At 38.3% G+C, this 21381-nt stretch overlaps 10 non-coding genes across 10 annotated transcripts; 1 reads left to right on the top strand and 9 right to left on the bottom strand.

Moving 5' to 3' along the window:
- Positions 1 to 778: 778 nt before the first annotated feature.
- On the bottom strand, positions 779 to 850 carry Trnah-gug. The gene has a single exon. It is a non-coding gene; the product is annotated as a tRNA-His (tRNA).
- An 892-nt stretch (positions 851 to 1742) lies between these two features.
- Positions 1743 to 1814, top strand: Trnah-gug. The gene has a single exon. It is a non-coding gene; the product is annotated as a tRNA-His (tRNA).
- A 3382-nt stretch (positions 1815 to 5196) lies between these two features.
- Positions 5197 to 5268, bottom strand: Trnah-gug. Its single transcript has one exon. It is a non-coding gene; the product is annotated as a tRNA-His (tRNA).
- A 1716-nt stretch (positions 5269 to 6984) lies between these two features.
- Positions 6985 to 7056, bottom strand: Trnah-gug. Its single transcript has one exon. It is a non-coding gene; the product is annotated as a tRNA-His (tRNA).
- Positions 7057 to 8522: 1466 nt separating this feature from the next.
- On the bottom strand, positions 8523 to 8594 carry Trnah-gug. The gene has a single exon. It is a non-coding gene; the product is annotated as a tRNA-His (tRNA).
- Positions 8595 to 11011: 2417 nt separating this feature from the next.
- Positions 11012 to 11083, bottom strand: Trnah-gug. The gene has a single exon. It is a non-coding gene; the product is annotated as a tRNA-His (tRNA).
- A 2082-nt stretch (positions 11084 to 13165) lies between these two features.
- On the bottom strand, positions 13166 to 13237 carry Trnah-gug. The gene has a single exon. It is a non-coding gene; the product is annotated as a tRNA-His (tRNA).
- Positions 13238 to 16541: 3304 nt separating this feature from the next.
- Positions 16542 to 16613, bottom strand: Trnah-gug. The gene has a single exon. It is a non-coding gene; the product is annotated as a tRNA-His (tRNA).
- An 867-nt stretch (positions 16614 to 17480) lies between these two features.
- Positions 17481 to 17552, bottom strand: Trnah-gug. Its single transcript has one exon. It is a non-coding gene; the product is annotated as a tRNA-His (tRNA).
- A 3187-nt stretch (positions 17553 to 20739) lies between these two features.
- Positions 20740 to 20811, bottom strand: Trnah-gug. Its single transcript has one exon. It is a non-coding gene; the product is annotated as a tRNA-His (tRNA).
- Between the last annotated feature and the right edge of the window lie 570 nt (positions 20812 to 21381).

Below are 21381 nucleotides of genomic sequence, written 5' to 3'. Positions count from 1 at the left end.
TCTGCATGTTCTTGTGGGCGGTTTTTATGGATTTGTGATAAGCAATAAGCTAATCCTTTCTACTTTGACACAAGGCCCGAATTTCTTCTGAGAGGAAGTAAGTCGATTATATCATTTCCAGTATTCAAATGCTACTTATTTTATTGACCCCCAAAAAGAGAAAATATAAAATAGTCCACGGCGAAATTTGAACTCAAAATGGGAAGAAGAGCGAAATGTTGCTAAGCACTTTGCCGGGCGTGCTAACGATTCTGCCAGTTAACCAAGAAAAATATTGGTTTCAAATTTTGGTACAAGGGCAGCAGGTTCGAGGAAGGGACTAAGTCAGTTACATCGACCCCAATGATCAACAGGTACTTATTTTCTTTTCCACCACAAAAACATGAAAGGCAAAGTCGACCTCGGCGGAACTTGTTCAGCTAGAGAAATATTAAGCAGCGGTTGCACTTATTCGGACAAGTGTGGTAACGATGACTCTGACTTTTGGCAGAAAGTCCTCTGAATCATAGACGAGGTGGAATCCCAGTATGGGATGTATTTTCTTCTGCAGCCGTTAGTGTGTTTACAAGCCGTGAACAATCATTTTTCGACAAAGCTTATATTACGGCCCATACTGAAAAAGTAGAGTGATGCTCGCGAGTAGAAGAACCTTGAAATCTAAAATTATATATAAAAAGTAATACAAGTAACTTAAACAGATGTCGCTGCCATATGATATCGTACTTTATTCAGAAAATCAATAAAAAGACAATATGTATGTAAAATAACGTAGCTGAATTGCCGTGACCAGGATTCGAACCTGGGTTACCACGGCCACAACGTGGGGTCCTAACCACTAGACGATCACGGCTGAGAGACCAGCTGCTACATCAGTTTCTCAATTTTCTATATCTAGAATATTGGCGTAGACTACCATTATTTCCCAGCCTGAACAAATTTGTTTCGGACAAAACACAAAATAATTTTTTCGACACACCAATTCTATCCACGCTACAGGAACAAGCAGAAAGTCGGTCGTGGAAAAATCATTGAATATCGTGTTCTGGACGAATCAGAGCTCAAGTTTGAATCATGTGTAGAATATTTTTGCATGCACAGGGTACGAGCTTCCTACAAGAAACTTGCCTTCTCAGATGAATTTTGGGACATGGTTAAATGTGGATCGCATTTGAATTGATAGAAACGTAATGTAGATATATAAATATTTTCAAATATTGCGACAATACCAGCAATTTCCGAGAAGGAAGTAAGTCGATTGCGTTCACCCCACTGCTCAACTGGTGCTTATTTTATCGACACCCAAAGTAGGAAAAAGAACGTCTATCTCGGCGGAATTAGAGCTCGGTACACGAAAAACGGACGAAATGCCAATATTTGAAAACAACGTTTATATATACATTACGTTTCCATTAATTACAACGCCATTCAATTTTCATAGTTACCCAAATTTCATCAGAGATGGCAAATTTCTTGTAACAAGATCGTAGCAAATGCATGCGAAAATATTCTCTACGTGATTCATACTTGAGCACTGACTTTTCCAGAACACGATATTCACTGAGTTTTTCACGAACTATTTTCAGGATGTTTTTACAGTGTGAGAAGGAGAACAGCTTCGTCGAAAAAATTATTTTGTGTTTTGTCGGCGAAATTGATTTATTCACTCTGAGAAATAATCGTATTCTACCGCCAGTATTCTAGATAGAGATAATTGGAAAGCCGAACCAGCAGCTGGTCTCTCGGCCGTGATCGTCTAGTGGTTAGGACCCCACGTTGTGGCCGTGGTAACCCAGGTTCAAATCCTGGTCACGGCAGTATCAGCTAGTTTGTTATCAAACATATTTTTCTCTTTTTACGGATTTTCTTTTTATTGATTTTCAGTTTCCCAAAATTCACCACAGATAGTTTTTGTAACAAGATCGAAAATATTCTATACGCGATTCAAACTTGACATCAGACTTGCTCAGAACACGATATTCACTCAGTTTTTCACGAACTATTTTCAGGATGTTTTTATAGTGGTGGCAGAACAGCTTCGTTGAAAAAATTTATCTTGTGATTTGTCCGAGAAATTGCTTTGTTCATGCATGCATTGGCTACGATCTTGTGACAAGAAACTTGTGTTCTCTGATGAATTTGAGGAAACTGCATTGACCCCAGTTCTCAACTGGTACTTATTTTATCCATCACAGAGTATGACTGCAAAGAGATCGATACCGTACAGTCTGGTGATCTCATGGCTGGATCATGGTAGAGTTCACTCCCCTGGCTGCAATATATATTGTATGCAGATTGCATCGAATACCAGCAGTTGAAATTTTTTAAAAGGCCGATCTACTGTGACCAGGATTCGAACCGAGGTTACCACTTTAACAACACAGGCTTCTAACCACTAGACAATCACGCCCGAGAGACGAGCTAATGGGCCCGCTTTTCAATTATCTATATCTAGAATATTGTCGATATAATACGACTATTCTCCCGCGTAAACAAAGCAATTCCTCGAAAACACGAACAAAGTAATTTTTCAACGAACCAGTCCACACAACAGAAACATCCTGAAAATCGTTTGGGAAAAACTCAGTGAATATCGCGTTGTGAATAACTAAGAGCTCAAGTTTGAATCGCGTAGGGAATATTTTCGCATGCATTGTGTACGATCTTCTTACAAGAAATTTCTCTTCTCTGATGAATTTTGGGAAACTGCATTGACCCTAGTGCTGAACTGATGCCTATTTTATTGACCCCGGAAATAGAAAAAACAGAAAGTTGAGTACGGCGGAATATGAACTCAGTACGCAAAAGACGGACGAAGTGCCGCTAAGCATTTTGCTCGGCGTGCTAACCATTCTGCCAGCTCGCAAAGGCAAACACACTAAGAAAACTTTAAATATAAATTATATATACAAGTAATACAAATCAATTAAAGAAGTATAGCTGCGATATCGCGTTGCAGTATATCAAGAAAATCAATACAGGTAGAAAAAAAACGTACGAAAACTACAATTAACAGACCTGCCGTGACCAGTTAACCGAACAAGGGTTACCACGGCCAAAACGTGAAGATCCTAAGCACTAGACGAACACGACCAACAAGATATCTGCTAGACATAATTTTAAATTATGTATTTATAGAATATTGGCGGTAGAATAAAATCACTTCCGGGCGTCAAAAACAGTTTCCTGCAGAAAGGAAAAATCAAAGTAATGTTTATAACCACCAAAACATGGCTGCTCCGTTGAAGCCGAAGTTACTGTTATTTTAACGCCAGTGGGATGCCTCCTCCATCCGGTTTTTGGATTCAATCAGCATCGGATATGTGGCGATATGCATTACTTATAGTTACTGCTTTTATCTCTTATAGAGATCTTCTAACATGCTAACTTACTCGTTGCATGATCAGTGAGTGGGTGTCAATTGTTTTCTATATATTACAAACTGCAGTGAACTACTGCTATCTCTAGCGGACAAGTATCCATCACATAGAATGACCACAAAGAAGGGGGACACCGTACGGTCTGGTGATCTCGTAGCTGGATCATGATCGGTGTTCACTCCCCTGGTTGCAATATAAATATCGGATGCAGATTGCATCGAGTAACAAGATGCAGGGGAAGTCCCCATGGGCTTAAGAAAAACGGTAACGTCGGTTCCTTCGTAACAGTCATGTTGAAGTAGCAATAAACATTACTTATCAGTATATATGAAAGGCAATGTTAACCTCAACGGAACTTTTTCAGCTAGAAAAAATATTAAGCACCGGTTGCACTTTTTTGGAGAAGTGTGGTAACGATTTGTTCAGACTGGTTTCAGAAAATCCTCTGCAGTGGATGAATCAAGATTTAAGGTTTGTAATGATACCACAAAACGTTACCTTCAAAGAACCGATAAAAGATTGCTCTCTGAGTGGATTTCAACGGCCATGAATCATAGACGAGGTGGAATCCTAGTATGGCATATATTTTTCTCTGCGGCTGTTAGAGTGTTTACATGCCGTGAACAGTCAATTACTGCATTGGTAAACCTAAAATTGTTAGAGATACGATTACTTGCCTGCATGAAGAAACAATTTTCTATAGAAAATAAAACGTATGTTATTTTTCAACAACGCTATATTCCGGCCCACACTGCAAAAGCAGAGTGATGGTCGCCAGTAGAAGAACGTTGAAATCTAAAAATATATATAAAGCAATTCAAATAACTTAAACAAATGCCGCTGCCTTATCACATCGTACTTTAGGTACCTCTTTAGAAAATGACACTTAATTGCTAAACAAAATTATAAAAATGAGAAATATATCCCAAATAAATGAAGTATGCAAAAAATTAAGAAGATTCGTCCATTTTTTAATATTTTATACTAAAATCGGAAAACGGGCACTCGCGAATATAAATAAACATGTCGGACAAAACAAAGTGCGGTAACTTGTATCAGAGATTATTAAATGATACAAGGGGCCCGACAATAACGTTTGCAATTTCTTGATTTGTTTTTAATCAGATTTTTTACTGCACACACTGGTTAGGGTTAGTGTTAGTTTTAGGGTTAGGCGATGTGCACTCGCTTTACCTTCGCCTATTTTATGATGTGATATACAACAGAAATAATTATAAAATAAAAGGGTAAATATGCTCAAAACGTATGCAAGTTATGGCACTCCACAACAAATTTCTTGTTTTGATAGTAATCCAAATTTTCTACACCAGTCAATGGCCTTTTCTCTTGTTCTCAAATCTCTTCCGGGACGAAATAGGGTCATAGCATTAAAGATTTCCCATTCAGGCCCAAAATTTGACATAATAGTATATATTAGTTATAAACTGACTTTTAAGAAAAAGACTGTGAAACGGTCTTCTTACAATTCGCAGACGATATTGTTGGGCCCTTTGAATCATTAATAATATCTGACTGGTAAAAGTAAGTTACCGCCCCTTGTATCGTCCGACATGTTTGTATATATTCGCGAGTGCCCATTTTCCGTTTACTTTATATTTTAGTATAAAATATTTAGAAATAGATGAATCTTCCTAATTTTTTTCATACTTCATTTATTTGGTAAATATCTCCCATTTTCCTAACTTTTTTTTACAAGTAAGCGTCATTTTCTTGGAGACGTGCGCTTCTAAAGAAGCACCGTACTTTATTAAGAAAATCAATAAAAGGAGAATATATATGAAAAATAACGTAGCTGAATTGCCGTGACCAGGATTCGAACCTGGGTTACCACGGCCACAACGTGGGGTCCTAACCACTAGACGATCACGGCCGAGAGAACAGCTGCTGCATCAGCTTCTCAATTATCTATATCTAGAATATTGGCGGTAGAATACGTTTATTTCCCAACGTGAACAAATCAATTTGTTTCGGACGAAACACAAAATTATTTTTTTTTCAAATCACCAGTTCTATCCACGCTACAAGAACAAGCAGAAAATCGGTCGTGAAAAACTAGTGTTCTGGACAAATCAGAGTTCAAATTTGAATCATGTGTAGAATATTTTTGCACGCACTGGGTACGGGCGTCTTACAACAAACCTGCCTTCTCTGATGAATTTTGGGGAACTGTGAAATGTGAATGGCGTAAGAATTCATGGAAACGTAATGTAGATATAAATGTTATTTTGAAATATTGCAACAATGCCAGCAATTTCCAGGAAGGATGTAAGTCGATTGCAATCACCCCACTGCTCAACTGGTACTTATTTTATTGACATCGAAAGTAACAAAAAAGAAAGTCTGTCTCGGCTGAATTAGAGCTCATTGCGCGAAAGACGGACGAAATGCGGCTAAGCATTTCGCTCGAGGTGCTAACCAGTCTGCCAGCTCGCAACGACAAAAACTAAGAAAACTTTGAATTATGAAATTATATATATATAATCAATGCAAACAACCTAAACAAATAAATCAATATAACACGAAATATTAAAAAAATGTACATAAAACAACTACACTACCAACGTTGCGCATGAATCGAACTTGTCACATAGCGTTCAAGCTCCTAGACGACCACGGCAGCCAGACCACGTAACAAACAAACTTTTAAATTTTGTATATCTATAATATTGGCGATAGAATACGATTGCCCACGAGCTTTGAAAATGCATTTTCCTCGACAAAAGGAAATCAAAGTAATATGTTATTCCATATTAATCTATAGATTTATTTCTGCATGTTTTTGTGGTGTTTTTACATGGATTTGTAATATGTAATAAGACAGTCCTTTCTATGATAGGCACAAGGCCTGAAATTTTTCTGGGACGGAGTAAGTCCATTATATCAATGCCGTTGCTCAAATCATACTTATTTTATTGACCTCAAAAGATGAAAAGTAAAATAGTCCTCGGCGAAATTTGAACTCAAAATTGAAAGACAGGCGAAATGCCGGTAATCCTTTTACCCCGCGTGCTAATGATTCTTCCAGTTCCCAAGAGTAATATTAAGCACCGGTTGCATTTGGGGTGGGGCAAGTATGGTATCAATGGTTCAGACTGGTTTCAGAAAGTCCTCCAGAGTGGATGATTCAAGATTTGAAAATTGTAATGGTACCACAGAACGTTGTCTTCACAGAATCGATAAGACATTCCTCTTTGAGTCTATATCAACAGCTATGCATAATAGACTAAGTGGAATCCCAGTATGGGATGCATTTTCCTCTGCGGCCGTTAGTTTGTTTACTGGGCGTGTATAGTCAATTACTGCATCAGAATACCTAACATTGTTACAGATACGTTTACTTCCAGTGTGTGGAGAAACAATTTTCTATAGGAAACAAAGACAGTGTAATTTATCAACAAAGCAATATTCCTACCCACAATGCAAAAGCAGGGCCTTGCTTGAGACTACAAAAACTTCCAAATCTAAAATTATATATAAAAAAGTAATACAAATAACTTAAACAGATGTCGCTGCTATATCACATCTTACTCTATTAAGAAAATCAATACAAAGAGAAAAATATGTATGAAAATAAACTAGCCGGTACTGCCGTGACCAGGATTCGAACCTGGGTTACCACGGCCACAACGTGGGGTCCTAATCACTAGACGATCACGGCCGAGAGACCAGCTACTGCCGAGGAGTCTCAAATATTGGAGAAAACACAAAATTATCTTTTTTCAACTCACCAGTTCAGTCCACGCTACAAGAACAAACAGAATATCGGTCGTGAAAAACTCAGTGAATATCCCACGATCGCGAGTCCGCTGCTCTAACCACTAGACAATGTGCCTCCGCAAAAGACAAATATATGTATGAAAATTAAAAGAAAGCCGATCTACCGTGACCAGGATTGCAACCGAGGTTATCACATTCACAACGCAGGCTTCTAACCACTAGACGATCACGCCCGAGAGACGAGCTAATGGGCCTGCTTCTCAGTTATCGATATCTAGAATATTGGCTGTAAATCGATCACGCCCGAGAGACGAGCTAATGGGCCTGCTTCTCAGTTATCGATATCTAGAATATTGGCTGTAAATTGGCTTCGTTGAAGTCGAAGTTACTGTTTATTTTAACGCCTCCTCCATCCGGCTTTTGGATTCAATCAGCATCGGATATGTGGCGATACGCATTACTTATAGTTACTGCTTTTATCTCTTATAGAGATCTTCTAACATGCTAACTTACTTGTTGCATGATCAGTGAGTGGGTGTCAATTGTTTTCTACATATTACAAACTGCAGTGAACTACTGCTATCTCTAGCGGACAAGTATCCATCACATAGGATGACCACAAAGAGGGCGACACCGTACAGTCTGGTGACCTCGTAGCTGCATCATGCTTGGTGTTCACTCCTCTGGTTGCAATATAAATATCGGATGCAGATTGCATCAAGTAACAAGATGCAGGGGAAGTCCCAATGGGCTTAAGAAAAACAGTAACGTCGGTTCCTTCGTAACAGTCATGTTGAAGTAGCAATAAACATTACTTATCAGTATATATGAAAGGCAATGTTAACCTCAACGGAACTTTTTCAGCTAGAAAAAATATTAAGCACCGGTTGCACTTTTTTGGAGAAGTGTGGTAACGATTTGTTCAGACTGGTTTCAGAAAGTCCTCTGCAGTGGATGAATCAAGATTTAAGGTTTGTAATGATACCACAAAATGTTATCCTCAAAGAACCGATAAGAGATTGCTCTCTGAGTGGATTTCAACGGTCACGAATCATAGACGAGGTGGAATCCTAGTATGGGATATATTTTCCTCTGCAGCTGTTAGAGTGTTTACATGCCGTGAACAGTTAATTACTGCATTGGTGTACCTAAAATTGCTAGAGGTACGATTACTTTCCTGCATGAAGAAACAATTTCCTATAGGAAACAAGACCCAAGTCATTTTTCGACAAAGCTATATAACGGTCCATACTGAAAAAGCAAAGCGATGCTCGCGAGTAGAAGAACCTTGAAATCTAAAATTATATATTTAAAGTAATGTAAACAGATGTCGTTGCCATATCACATAGTACTTTATTAAGAAAATCAATAAAAAGACAATATGTATGTAAAATAACGGAGCTGAGCTGCCGTGACTAGGATTCGAACCTGGGTTACCACGGCCACAACGTGGGGTCCTAACCACTAGACGATCACGGCCGAGAGACCAGCTGCTGCAACAGCTTATCAATTATCTATATCTAGAATATTGGCGGTAGACTACGATTATTTCCCTGCGTAAACAAAGCAATTTGTTTCGGACAGATAACCCTTTCCATGATAGGCACAATGCCTGAAATTTGTCTGGGGCAGAGTAAGTCTATTATATCAATGCCGTTGCTCAACTGATACTTATTTTATTGACCCCAAAAAATGAAAAGTCCTCGGCGATATTTGAACTCAAAATGGAAAGACAGGCGAAATGCCGGCCAAAACATGAAGATCCTACGCACTAGACAAACACGACCAACAAGATATCTGCTAGACAAACTTTTAAATTACGATTTTTAGAATATTGGCAGTAGAATAAAATCACTTCCAAGCGTCAAAAAACAGTTTCCTGAAGAAAGAAAAATCAAAGAAATGTTTATAATCACCAAAACATGGCTGCTCCGTTGAAGCCGAAGTTACTGTTATTTTAACGCCAGGAGGACGCCTCCTCCATCCGGCTTTTGGATTCAATCAGCATCGGATATGTGGCGATATGCATTACTTATAGTTACTGCTTTTATCTCTTATAGAGATCTGCTAACATGATAACTTACTTGTTGCATGATCAGTGAGTGGGTGTCAATTGTTTTCTATATATTACAAACTGCAGTGTACTACTGCTATCTCTAGCGGACAAGTATCCATCACATAGAATGACCATAAAGAGGGCGAGACCGCACGGTCTGGTGATCTCGTAGCTGGATCATGGTCGGTGTTCACTCCCCTGGTTGCAATATAAATATCGGATGCAGATTGCATCGAAAAACAAGATGCAGGAGAAGTCCCCATGGGCTTAAAAAACGGTAGCGTCAGTTCCTTCGTAACAGTCGTATTGAAGTAGCAATAAATAATACTTATCAGTATACATGAAAAGCAATGTTGACCCCGACGGAACATTTTCACCCAGAAAAATATTAAACACCGGTTGCACTTCTTTGGAGAAGTGTGGTAACGAGGATTCAGACTGGTTTCAGAAAGTCCTCTGCAGTGGATGAATCAAGATTTAAGGTTCGTAATGATACCACAAAACGTTACCTTCAAAGAACCGATAAGAGATTGCTCTCTGAGTGGATTACAACGGCCATGAATCATAGACGAGGTGGAATCCTAGTATGGGATATATTTTCCACATGCAGTCGTTAGTGTTTTTACATGTCGTGAACAGTGAATTACTGCATTGGTATACCTAAAATTGCAAGAGATATGATTACTTCCCTACATGAAGAAACAATTTCCAATAGGAAACAAGACCAAAGTCATTTTTCGACAAATGTATATTACGGCCATACTGCAAAAGCAGAATGATGCTCACGAGTAGAAGAACGTTGAAATCTAAAATTATATATAAAGTAATACAAATAACTGAAACAAATGCCGCTGCCTTATTACATCGTACTTTAGGTACTTCTTTAGAAAATGACGATTAATTTCTAGAAAAAAATTATGAAAATGAGAAATATATCCAAAATAAATGAAGTATGCAAAATTTAGGAAGATTCGTCCATTTTTTAATATTTTATACTAAAAAAATAAAACACAGAAAACGAACACTCACGAATATAGACAAACATGTCGGACGATATAAGGGGCGGTAACTTGTATCAGAGATTATTAAATGATACGAGGGTCCCGACAATAACGTTTGCAAATTCTTGATTGTTTTCAATCATATTTTTTACTGCACACATGGGTTAGGGTTGGTTTTAGGTTTAGGGTAGTTGCCGGGTTAGGATTAGGTGGTGTGCACTCGCTTTATCTTTGCCCATATTATGATGTGATATACAGCAGAAATGATTATAAAACAACAGAGTAAATATGTTTAAGACGTATGCAAATTATGGCACTCCACAACAAATTTCTTGATTTGATAGTAATCCAAATTTTCTACACTGGTCAATGGCTTTTTTTGTTGTTCTCAAATCTCTTCGGGGACGAAATAGGGTCATAGCATTAAAAATTTCCCATTCAGGCACAAAATTTGACATAATAATATATATTAGATATAAACTGACTTTTAAGAAAAAGATTGTGAAATTCGCAGACGATATTGTTGGGCCCCTTGAATCAATGATAATATCTAATTGGTAAAAGTAAGTTACCGCCTCTTGTATCGTCCGACATGTTTGTATATATTCGCGAGTGCCCATTTTCCGTTTACTTTATATTTTAGTATAAAATATTTAGAAATAGATGAATCTTCCTAATTTTTTGCATACTTTATATATTTGGTATATATCTCCCATTTTACTAACTTTTTTTACAAGTAAGCGTCATTTTCTTGGAGACGTACGCTTCTAAAGAAGCACCGTACTTTATTAAGAAAATCAATAAAAGGAGAATATATATGAAAAATAACGTAGCTGAATTGCCGTGACCAGGATTCGAACCTGGGTTACCACGGCCACAACGTGGGGTCCTAACCACTAGACGATCACGGCCGAGAGAACAGCTGATGCATCAGCTTCTCAATTATCTATATCTAGAATATTGGCGGTAGACTACGATTATTTCACCGCGTAAACAAATCAATTTGTTCAATGTGTAGAATATTTTTGCATGCATTGGGTACGATCTTCTTACAACAAACCTGCCTTCTCTGATGAATTTTGGGGAACTTTGAAATGTGAATGGCGTTAGAATTGATGGAAACGTAATGTGGATATAAATATTATTTTCAAATGTTGGCACAATGCCAGCAATTTCCAGGGAAGGAAGTAAGTCGAATGCATTCACCGCACTGCTCAACAGGTACTTATTTTATCGACATCGAAAGTAGCAAAAAAGAAAGTCTGTCTCGGCGAAATTTGAACGCAGTACGCGAAAGACGGACGAAATGCCGCTAAGCATTTTGCTCGGAGTGCTAACCATTCTGCTAGCTTGCAACGACAAACAATCAGAAAACTTGAAAATATAAAATCTATGCATATGAATTTGACATGACCGATTCTTTTTTGGCTTGGGATTCACGCTCAAATGACTGGGTGGAATTGCGCGAAAAATTACACAGATGTGTAGAATGACGCGGTGGTGATGCTGGGTTTTGTATTTTTTTCATAGTTCCCATGGCTACCGAGATTATCTACTATAATAATACTCTTGTGTTTATGAATGAGAAAAGAAGGTTTATAAATGAATAAAGAAGGAAGGGGTGATGTCATACTTGGTAGTGGGATGATGAAAATTGTACGCTGAAAAAATAAATCAAACAGCGTTTCAAATCTGTATGAATATATTTGTTTGTAAAAGGTAGGTATGTGAATGCATGTGTGTGTTAACGTAATGCGTGTGTGTGTGTGTATGTGTATGTGTGTGTGTGTGTGTTAACGTAAGCGTGCCCAAAGAAATCGAATGCTTACACAGAGCAGGTTTTACAGCCACATCATCCAAACCGACCAGGAGAAACTGGGCTTAGCTGCTAGTTATATATCAAAGTAATGCAGACAACGTAAAGAGATAAATCAATATAATACTAAATAAACAAAAATGTACAAAAATTAATAAACTTAGTTGCTGTGACTAAGATTCGAGCCTGGGTTAACACAGGTACAACATATGTGTCCTAACCACCAGTCGATCACGGCAACCAGAGAAGCCGTGGTACTGCCTTTTAAATTATGTATATCTAGAATATTTGCTATAGAATAAAATTGCTCCCGAGCGTTGAAAAACAGTTTCCTGGACAAAAGAAAATCAAAGTAAGACGTTATTCCATATTAATCTATAGAATTATTTCTGCATGTTCTAAGGGGTGGGAGGGTTTTCGTGGATTTGTAATATGTAATAAGACAATCCTTTCTATGATGAGCTCAATGCCTGAAATTTTTCTGAAGCGGGGTTATTGACCCCAAAAGGATGAAAAGTGAAATAGTCCTCGGCGATATTTGAACTCAAAATGGAAAGACAGGCGAAATGCCGGTAATCATTTTGCCCCGCGTGCTAATGATTCTTCCAGTTCCCAAGACTAATATTAAGCACCGGTTGCAATTTTTTTTTTTTTTTTTAGCCAAGTATGGTATCAATGGTTCATAATGGTTTCAGAAAATCCTCTGGAGTGGATGAATCAAGATTTGAGGTTTGTAATGGTACCACAGAACGTTGTCTTCACAGAACCGATAAGACATTCCTCTCTGAGTCAATATCAATAGCTATGCATAATAGACAAGGTGGAATCCCAGTATGAGATGCATTTTCCTCTGCAGCCGTTAGTGTGTTTACAGGGCGTGTATAGTCAATTACTGCATCAGAATACCTAACATTGTTACAGATACGTTTACTTCCAATTTGAAGAGGCAATTTACTATAGGAAACAAAAACAAGGTAATTTTTCAACAAAGCAATATTCCGCCCCCACAATGCAAAAGCAGAGTCATGCTCGCGACTAGAAAATCTTTGAAATCTAAAATTACATATAAAAGTAATACAAATAACTTGTACAGATGTCGCTGCCATATCACATCGTACTCTATTAAGAAAATCAATAAAAAGAGAAAAATATGTATGAAAAGCAAACAAGCTGAGACTGCCGTGACCAGGATTCGAACCTGGGTTACCACGGCCACAACGTGGGGTCCTAACCACTAGACGATCACGGCTGACAGACCAGCTGCTCGATTTGCTATCCAATTATCTCTATCTAGAATACTGGCGATAGAATATGATTATTTCCCAGAATGAATAAATCAATTTCGCCGACAAAACAAAACATATTTTTTTCAACGAAGCTGTTCTCCTGCTCACACTGTAAAAACATCCTAAAAATAGTTCGTGAAAAACTCAGTGAATATCGTGATCTGGACAAGTCAGTGCTCAAGTATGAACCACGTAGAGAATATTTTCGTATGCATTTGCTACGATCTTGTTACAAGAAACTTGACATCTCTGATGAGTTTTCGGAAACTATGAAAAGCGAATGGCATTGTAATTGATGAAAATGTAATGTAGATATAAACATTGTGTTCAAATGTTGGCACAATGCTAGCAATTTCGGGGAAGGATGTAAGTCGATTGCATTGACCCCACTGCTTAACTTGTACTCATTTTATCGACCCCGAAAGTAGGAAAAAAGAATGTCGACCTCGGCAGGATTAGAACGCAGTACGCGAAAGACCTACGAAATGCCGCTAAGCATTTTGCTTGGATTGCGAACAATTCTGACATCTCGCAACGACAAACACTAGAAAACTTTGAGATATAAAATTACATACAAAAGTAATACAGACAACATAAAGAGATATAGATGCGATATTGCATTGCAGTATATCAAGAACATCAATAAAATACGAAACAAAAAGAAAAATATACGAAGAACAATAATTAACCTTCCTGCTCTGAATTCGAACCTGGGTTACCACAGCCAGAACGCAGCGCTCTAACCACAAGACGATCACGGTAACCAGACCACCTGCAGCACAATCTTTTAAGTTATGTATATCTAGAAAATATTAAGCACCGGTTGCACTTTGTTGAACAAGAGTGGTAACGATGATTCAGACTGGTTTCCGAAAGTCCTTTGGAATGGATGAACCAGAATTTGAACTTTTGTAATGGTACCACAGAACGTTGCTTTCATAGAACCGATAAGAGATCCCTCACTGAGTGGATTTCAACAGCTATGAATTATAGACGTGGTGTAATCCTAGTATGGGATGCATTTTCATTTTCAGCCGTTAGTTTGTTTACAGGGCGTGAACAGTCAATTACTGCATTGGAAGACCTAACATTGTTAGAGATACGTTTAATTCTCAGTGTGTGGAGAAACAATTTTCTACAGGAAACAAAAACAAAGTAATTTATCAACAAAGTAATATTCCGTCCCACAATGCAAAAGCAGAGCCATGCTCGAAACTAGTGAAACTTCCAAATCTAAAATTATATATAAAAGTAATACAAATATCTTAAACAGATGTCGCTGCCATATCACATCGTACTCTATTAACAAAATCAATACAAAGAGAAAAATATGTATGAAAAAGTGAACTAGAAGTTACTGCCGTGACCAGGATTCGAACCTGGGTTACCGCTGCCACAACGTGGGGTCCTAACCACTAGACGATTACGGCTGACAGACCAGCTGCCCTATTAGCTACCCGATTATCTCTATCTAGAATATTGGCGACAGAATATTTCCCAGAGTGAATAAATCAATTTCGCCGACAAAACAGAAAATAATTTTTTCAACGAAGCTGTTCTCCTGCTCACACTGTAAAAACATCCTGAACATAATTCGTGAAAAACTCAGTGAATATCGTTTTCTGGACAAGTCAGTGCTCACGTTTGAACCACGTATAGAATATTTTCGCATGCATTTGCTACGATCTTGTTACAAGAAATTTGACATCTCTGATGAATTTTGGGAAACTATGAAAAGTGAATGGCGTTGTAATTGATGGAAACGTAATGCAAATATAAATATTGAGTTCAAATGTTGATACAATGCCAGCAACTTCAGGGAAGGAAATAAGTCCATCACAGACAATGACCGCATAGAGGTCGTAACCGTGCGGTGGGTGGCTGGATCATGGTAGGCTTCACTCCTTTGCTTGCAATATATATCGGATGCAGATTGCATCGAACAACCAGCTGCAGGAGGAGTTACCATCAGCTTAAAATAACGGTAACGTCGCTTCCTAAGGAACAGCCATGTTAAAGTGACATTAATCATTGCTTCCCAGTATAGTTACAGCTTTCATCTTTTATAGAAATGTTTGTAATTAGCTAAAATCATAGTAATTTTTCAACAAAGCAACACTTCTCCACACTGCAGAAGCAACTGAAAAGTAGCTCTTTGAAAATTCCTTGAATACCGGGTTGTGGACATGTCAGAGCTCAGTTTTAATCCTGTAGAGAGTATTATGACATGCTCTGGGCATGGTCTTGTTACAAGAGAATTTACTGTCTCTAATTAATCTTTGGAAACTCTGAAACGGGAATGGGACAACAGTGATATTTCTCGATGCAAGAAAATAATAATCCGATAGTTTGCTCTAAGGAATGGGGTTTTTTTTTCAAGAAAGGAAACGGATATGCTATTCCGTATTAAACTATAGATTTATTTCTGCATGTTCTTGTGGGCGGTTTTTATGGATTTGTGATAAGCAATAAGTTAATCCTTTCTACTTTGACACAAGGCCCGAATTTCTTCTGAGAGGAAGTAAGTCGATTATATCATTTCCAGTGTTCAAATGCTACTTATTTTATTGACCCCCAAAAGGAGAAAATATAAAATAGTCCTCGGCGAAATGTGAACTCAAAATGGGAAGAAGAGCGAAATGTTGCTAAGCACTTTGCCCGGCGTGCTAACGATTCTGCCACTTCACCAAGAAAAATATTGGTATCAAATTTTGGCACAAGGGCAGCAGGTTCGAGGAATGGACTAATGATCAACTGGTACTTATTTTTTTTCCACCACAAAAACATGAAAGGCAGAGTCGACCTCGGCGGAACTTGTTCACCTAGAGAAATATTAAGCAGCGGTTGCACTTATTCGGACAAGTGTGGTAATGACTCTGAGTGGTTGCAGAAAGTCCTCTGAATCATAGACAAGGTGGAATCCCAGAATGGGATGTATTTTCTTCTGCATTCGTTAGTGTGTTTACAAGCCGTGAACAATCAATTGCTGCATTGGTATACCTAAAATTGTTAGAGATATGATTACTTCCCAGCGTGAAGAAACAATTTCCTATAGAAATCAAGACCCAAGTCATTTTTCGACAAAGCTATATTACGGCCCATACTGCAAAAGCAGAGTGATGCACGCGAGTAGAAGAACCTTGAAATCTAAAATTATATATAAAAGTAATACAAGTAACGTAAACAGATGTCGCTGCCTTATCACATAGTACTTTATTAAGAAAATCAATAAAAAGACAATATGTATGTAAAATAAGGGAGCTGAGCTGCCGTGACCAGGATTCGAACCTAGGTTACCACGGCCACAACGTGGGGTCCTAACCACTAGACGATCACGGCCGAGAGACCAGCTGCCGGAATAGCTTATCAATTATCTATATCTAGAATATTGGCGGTAGACTACGATTATTTCCCTGCGTAAACAAAGCAATTTCTTTCGGACAAGTAACCCTTTCCATGATAGGCACATTACCTGAAATTATTCTGGGGCAGAGTAAGTCTATTATATCAATGCCGTTGCTCAACAGATACTTATTTTGTTGACCCCAAAAGATGAAAAGTGAAATAGTCCTCGGTGAAATTTGAACTCAAAATGGGAAGACAGGCGAAATGCCGGTAATCCTTTTACCCCGCGTGCTAATGATTCTTCCAGTTCCCAAGAGTACTATTAAGCACCGGTTGCATTTTGGGGGCCAAGTATAGTATCAATGGTTCAGACTGGTTTCAAAAAGTCCTCTGGAGTGGATGAATCAAGATTTGAGGTTTTTAATGGTACCACAGAACGTTGCCTTCAACGATAAGAGATTCCTCTTTGGGTCTGTTTCAACATCTATGAATCATAGACGAGGTGGGGAATCCCAGTATGGGATGCATTTTGCTCTTCAGCCGTTAGTTTGTTTACTGGGCGTGCATAGTCAATTACTGCATCAGAATACCTAACATTGTTACAGATACGTTTACTTCCAGTGTGTGGAGAAACAATTTTCTATAGGAAACAAAGACAGTGTAATTTTTCAACAAAGCAATATTCTACCCCACAATGCAAAAGCAGACCCATGCTCGCGACTAATAAAACTTCCAATTCTAAAACTATATATAAAAGCAATACAAATCGCTCAAACAGATATTGCTACCATATAACATCGCACTTTATTAAGAAACTCAATAAAAAGAGAAAAATATGTATGAAAATAAACTAGCCGGTACTGCCGTGACCAGGACTCGAACCTGGGTTACCACGGCCACAACGTGGGGTCCTAACCACTAGACGATCACGGCCGAGAGACCAGCTACTGCCGGGCTTTCTCAATTATCTATATCAAGAGTAAGGGCGGTAGGATACGATTATTTCCCAGAGTGAACAAAGCAATTTGTTTCGGGGAAAACACAAAATTATCTTTTTTCAACTCACCAGTTCTGTTCACGCTACAAGATCAAGCAGAATATCGGTCGTGAAAAACTCAGTGAATATCCCTCGATCGCGAGTCCGCTGATCTAACCACTAGACAATGTGCCTCCACAAAAGACAAATATATGTATGAAAATTAAAAGAAAGCCGATCTACCGTGACCAGGATTGAAACCGAGGTTACCACATTCACAACGCAGGCTTCTAACCACTAGACGATCACGCCCGAGAGACGAGCTAATGGGCCTGCTTCTCAGTTATCGATATCTAGAATATTGGCTGTAAATCGATCACGCCCGAGAGACGAGCTAATGGGCCTGCTTCTCAGTTATCGATATCTAGAAAATTGGCGGTAAATACGACTCTTCTCCCGCGTAAACAAAGCAATTCCTCGAAAACACGAACAAAGTAATTTTTCAATGAACCAGTCCACACTACAGAAACATCCTGAAAATCGTTCGTGAAAAACTCGGTAAATATCGCGTTGTGGACAAATCAGAGCTCAAGTTTGAGTCGCGTAGGGAATATTTTCGCATGCATTGTGTACGATCTTCTTACAAGAAATTTGTCTTCTGATGAATTTTGGGAAACCGCATTGACCCTAGTGCTGAACTGATGTCTATTTTATCGACCCCGGAAATAGAAAAAACAGAAAGTTGACTATGGCGGAATATGAACTCAGTACGCAAAAGACGGACGAAGTGCCGCTAAGTATTTTGCTCGGCGTGCTAACCATTCTGCCAGCTCGTAATGGCAAACACTAAGAAAATTTTGAAATATAAAATTATACTCGTATATACAAGTAATACAAATAAATTAAAGAGGTTTAGCTGCGATATCGCATTGCAATATATCAAGAAAATCAATAAAGTTAGAAAAAAACGTACGAAAACAACAATTAACAGACCTGCCGTGACCAGGAATCGAACCTGGGTTACCACGGCCAAAAGCGTGAAGATCCTACGCACTAGACGAACACGACCAACAAAGATATCTGCTAGACATAATTTTGAATTACGATTTTTAGAATATTGGCGGTAGAATAAAATCACTTCCGAGCGTCAAAAAACAGTTTCCTGCAGAAAGGAAAATCAAAGTAATGTTTATAACTACCAAAACATGGCTGCTCCGTTGAAGCCGAATTTACTGTTATTTTAACGCCAGGGGACGCCTCCTCCATCCGGGTTTTGGATTCAATCAGCATCGGATATGTGGCGATACGCATTACTTATAGTAACTGCTTTTATCTCTTATAGAGATCTTCTAACATGCTAACTTACTTGTTGCATGATCAGTGAGTGGGTGTCAATTGTTTTCTATATATTACGAACTGGAGTGAGCTACTGCTGTCTCTAGCGGACAAGTATACATCACATAGTATGACTACAAAGAGCGCGATACCGTATAGTCTGGTGATCTCGTAGCTGGATCATGCTTGGTGTTCACTCCTCTGACTGCAATATAAATATCGGATGCAGATTGCATCGAGTAACAAGATGCAGGGGAAGTCCCCATGGGCTTAAGAAAAACGGTAACGTCGGTTCCTTCGTAACAGTCATGTTGAAGTAGCAATAAACATTACTTATCAGTATATATGAAAGGCAATGTTAACCTCAACGGAACTTTTTCAGCTAGAAAGAATATTAAGCACCGGTTGCAATTTTTTGGAGAAGTGTGGTAACGATGGTTCGGACTGGTTTCAGAAAGTCCTCTGCAGTGGATGAATCAAGATTTAAGGTTTGTAATGATACCACAAAACGTTATCCTCAAAGAACCGATAAGAGATTGCTCACTGAGTGGATTTCAACGGCTATGAATTATAGACGAGGTGGAATCCCAGTACGAGATATATTTTCCTCATGCAGCCGTTAGTGTGTTTACATGCCGTGAACAGTCAATTGCTGCATTGGTATACCTAAAATTGTTAGAGATACGATTACTTCCCTGCATGAAGAAACAATTTTCTATAGGAAACAAGACCGAAGTCATTTTTTGACAAAGCTATATTACGGTCCATGTTGCAAAAGCAGAGTGATGCTCGCGAGTAGAAGAACGTTGAAATCTAAAATTATATATAAAGCAATACAAATAACTTAAACAAATGCCGCTGCCTTACCACATCGTACTTTAGGTACTTCTTTAGAAAATGACACTTAATTGCTAGAAAAAAATTATGAAAATGAGAAATATATCCAAAATAAATGAAGTATGCAAAAAATTAGGAAGAATTGTCCATTTTTTTAATATTTTATACTAAAAACATAAAACATGGAAAACGGGCACTCGCCAATATAAACAAATATGTCAGAGATTATTAAATGATACGAGGATCCCGGCAATAACGTTTGCAAATTCTTGATTGTTTTTAATCAGATTTTTTACTGCACACATGGGTTAGGGTTGGTTTTAGGGTTAGGGTTAGGTGGTGTGCACTCGCTTTATCTTCGCCCATTTTATGATGTGATATACAACAGAAATAATTATAAAATAAAAGGGTAAATATGCTCAAAACGTATGCAAGTTATGGCACTCCACAACAAATTTCTTGTTTTGATAGTAATCCAAATTTTCTACACCAGTCAATGGCCTTTTCTGTTGTTCTCCAATCTCTTCCGGGACGAAATAGGGTCATAGCATTAAAAATTTCCCATTCAGACCCAAAATTTGACATAATAGTATATATTAGTTATAAACTAAGAAAAAGACTGTGAAACGGTCTTCTTACAATTTGCAGACGATATTGTTGGGCCCCTTGAATTATTAATAATATCTGACTGGTAAAAGTAAGTTACCGCCCCTTGTATCGTCCGACATGTTTGTATATATTCGCGAGTGCCCATTTTCCGTTTGTTTTATATTTTAGTATAAAATATTTAGCAATAGATGAATCTTCCTAATTTTTTGCACGCTTCATACATTTGGTATATATCTCTAATTTTCCTAACTTTTTTCTACAAGTAAGCGTCATTTTCTTGGAGACGTGCTCTTCTAAAGAAGCACCGTACTTTATTAAGTAAATCAATAAAAAGAAAACGTATGAAAAATAACGTAGCTGAACTGCCGTGACCAGGATTCGAACCTGGGTTACCACGGCCACAACGTGGGGTCCTAACCACTAGACGATCACGGCCGAGGGATCAGCTGCTGTATCAGTTTCTCAATTATCTATATCTAGAATATTGGCGGTAGAATACGATTATTTCCCAACGTGAACAAAGCAATTTGTTTCGGACAAAACACAAAATTATTTTTTTCAACGCACCAGTTCTGTCCACGCTACAAGAACAAGAAGAAAATCGGGCGTTAAAAGCTCAGTGAATGTCGTGTTCTGGACAAATCAGAGTTCGAGTTTGAATCACGTGTGGAATATTTTTGCACGCACTGGGTACAAGCTTCCTACAAGAAACCTGCCTTCTCTGATGAATTTTGGGGAACGGTTAAATGTGAATGGCGTTAGAATTGATAGAAACGTAATGTAGATATAGATATTATTTTCAAATATTGCGACAATACCAGAAATTTCCAGGAAGGATGTAAGTCGATTGCGTTCACCCTACTGCTCAGCTGGTACTTATTTTATCGACACCCAAATTAGGAAAAAGAATGTGTATCTCGGCGGAATTTGAGCGCAGTACGAGAAAGACGGACGAAAGGCCGCTAAGCGTTTTGCTCGGGGTGCTAACCATTCTGCCAGCTCGCA

The sequence above is a fragment of the Octopus sinensis genome, linkage group LG1 (genome assembly GCF_006345805.1).
Source record: "Octopus sinensis linkage group LG1, ASM634580v1, whole genome shotgun sequence".
Lineage (NCBI taxonomy): Eukaryota > Metazoa > Mollusca > Cephalopoda > Octopoda > Octopodidae > Octopus > Octopus sinensis.
The sequence above is the reverse complement of the archived record's forward strand: the minus strand, read 5'-3'. Positions and strand labels throughout refer to the sequence as shown.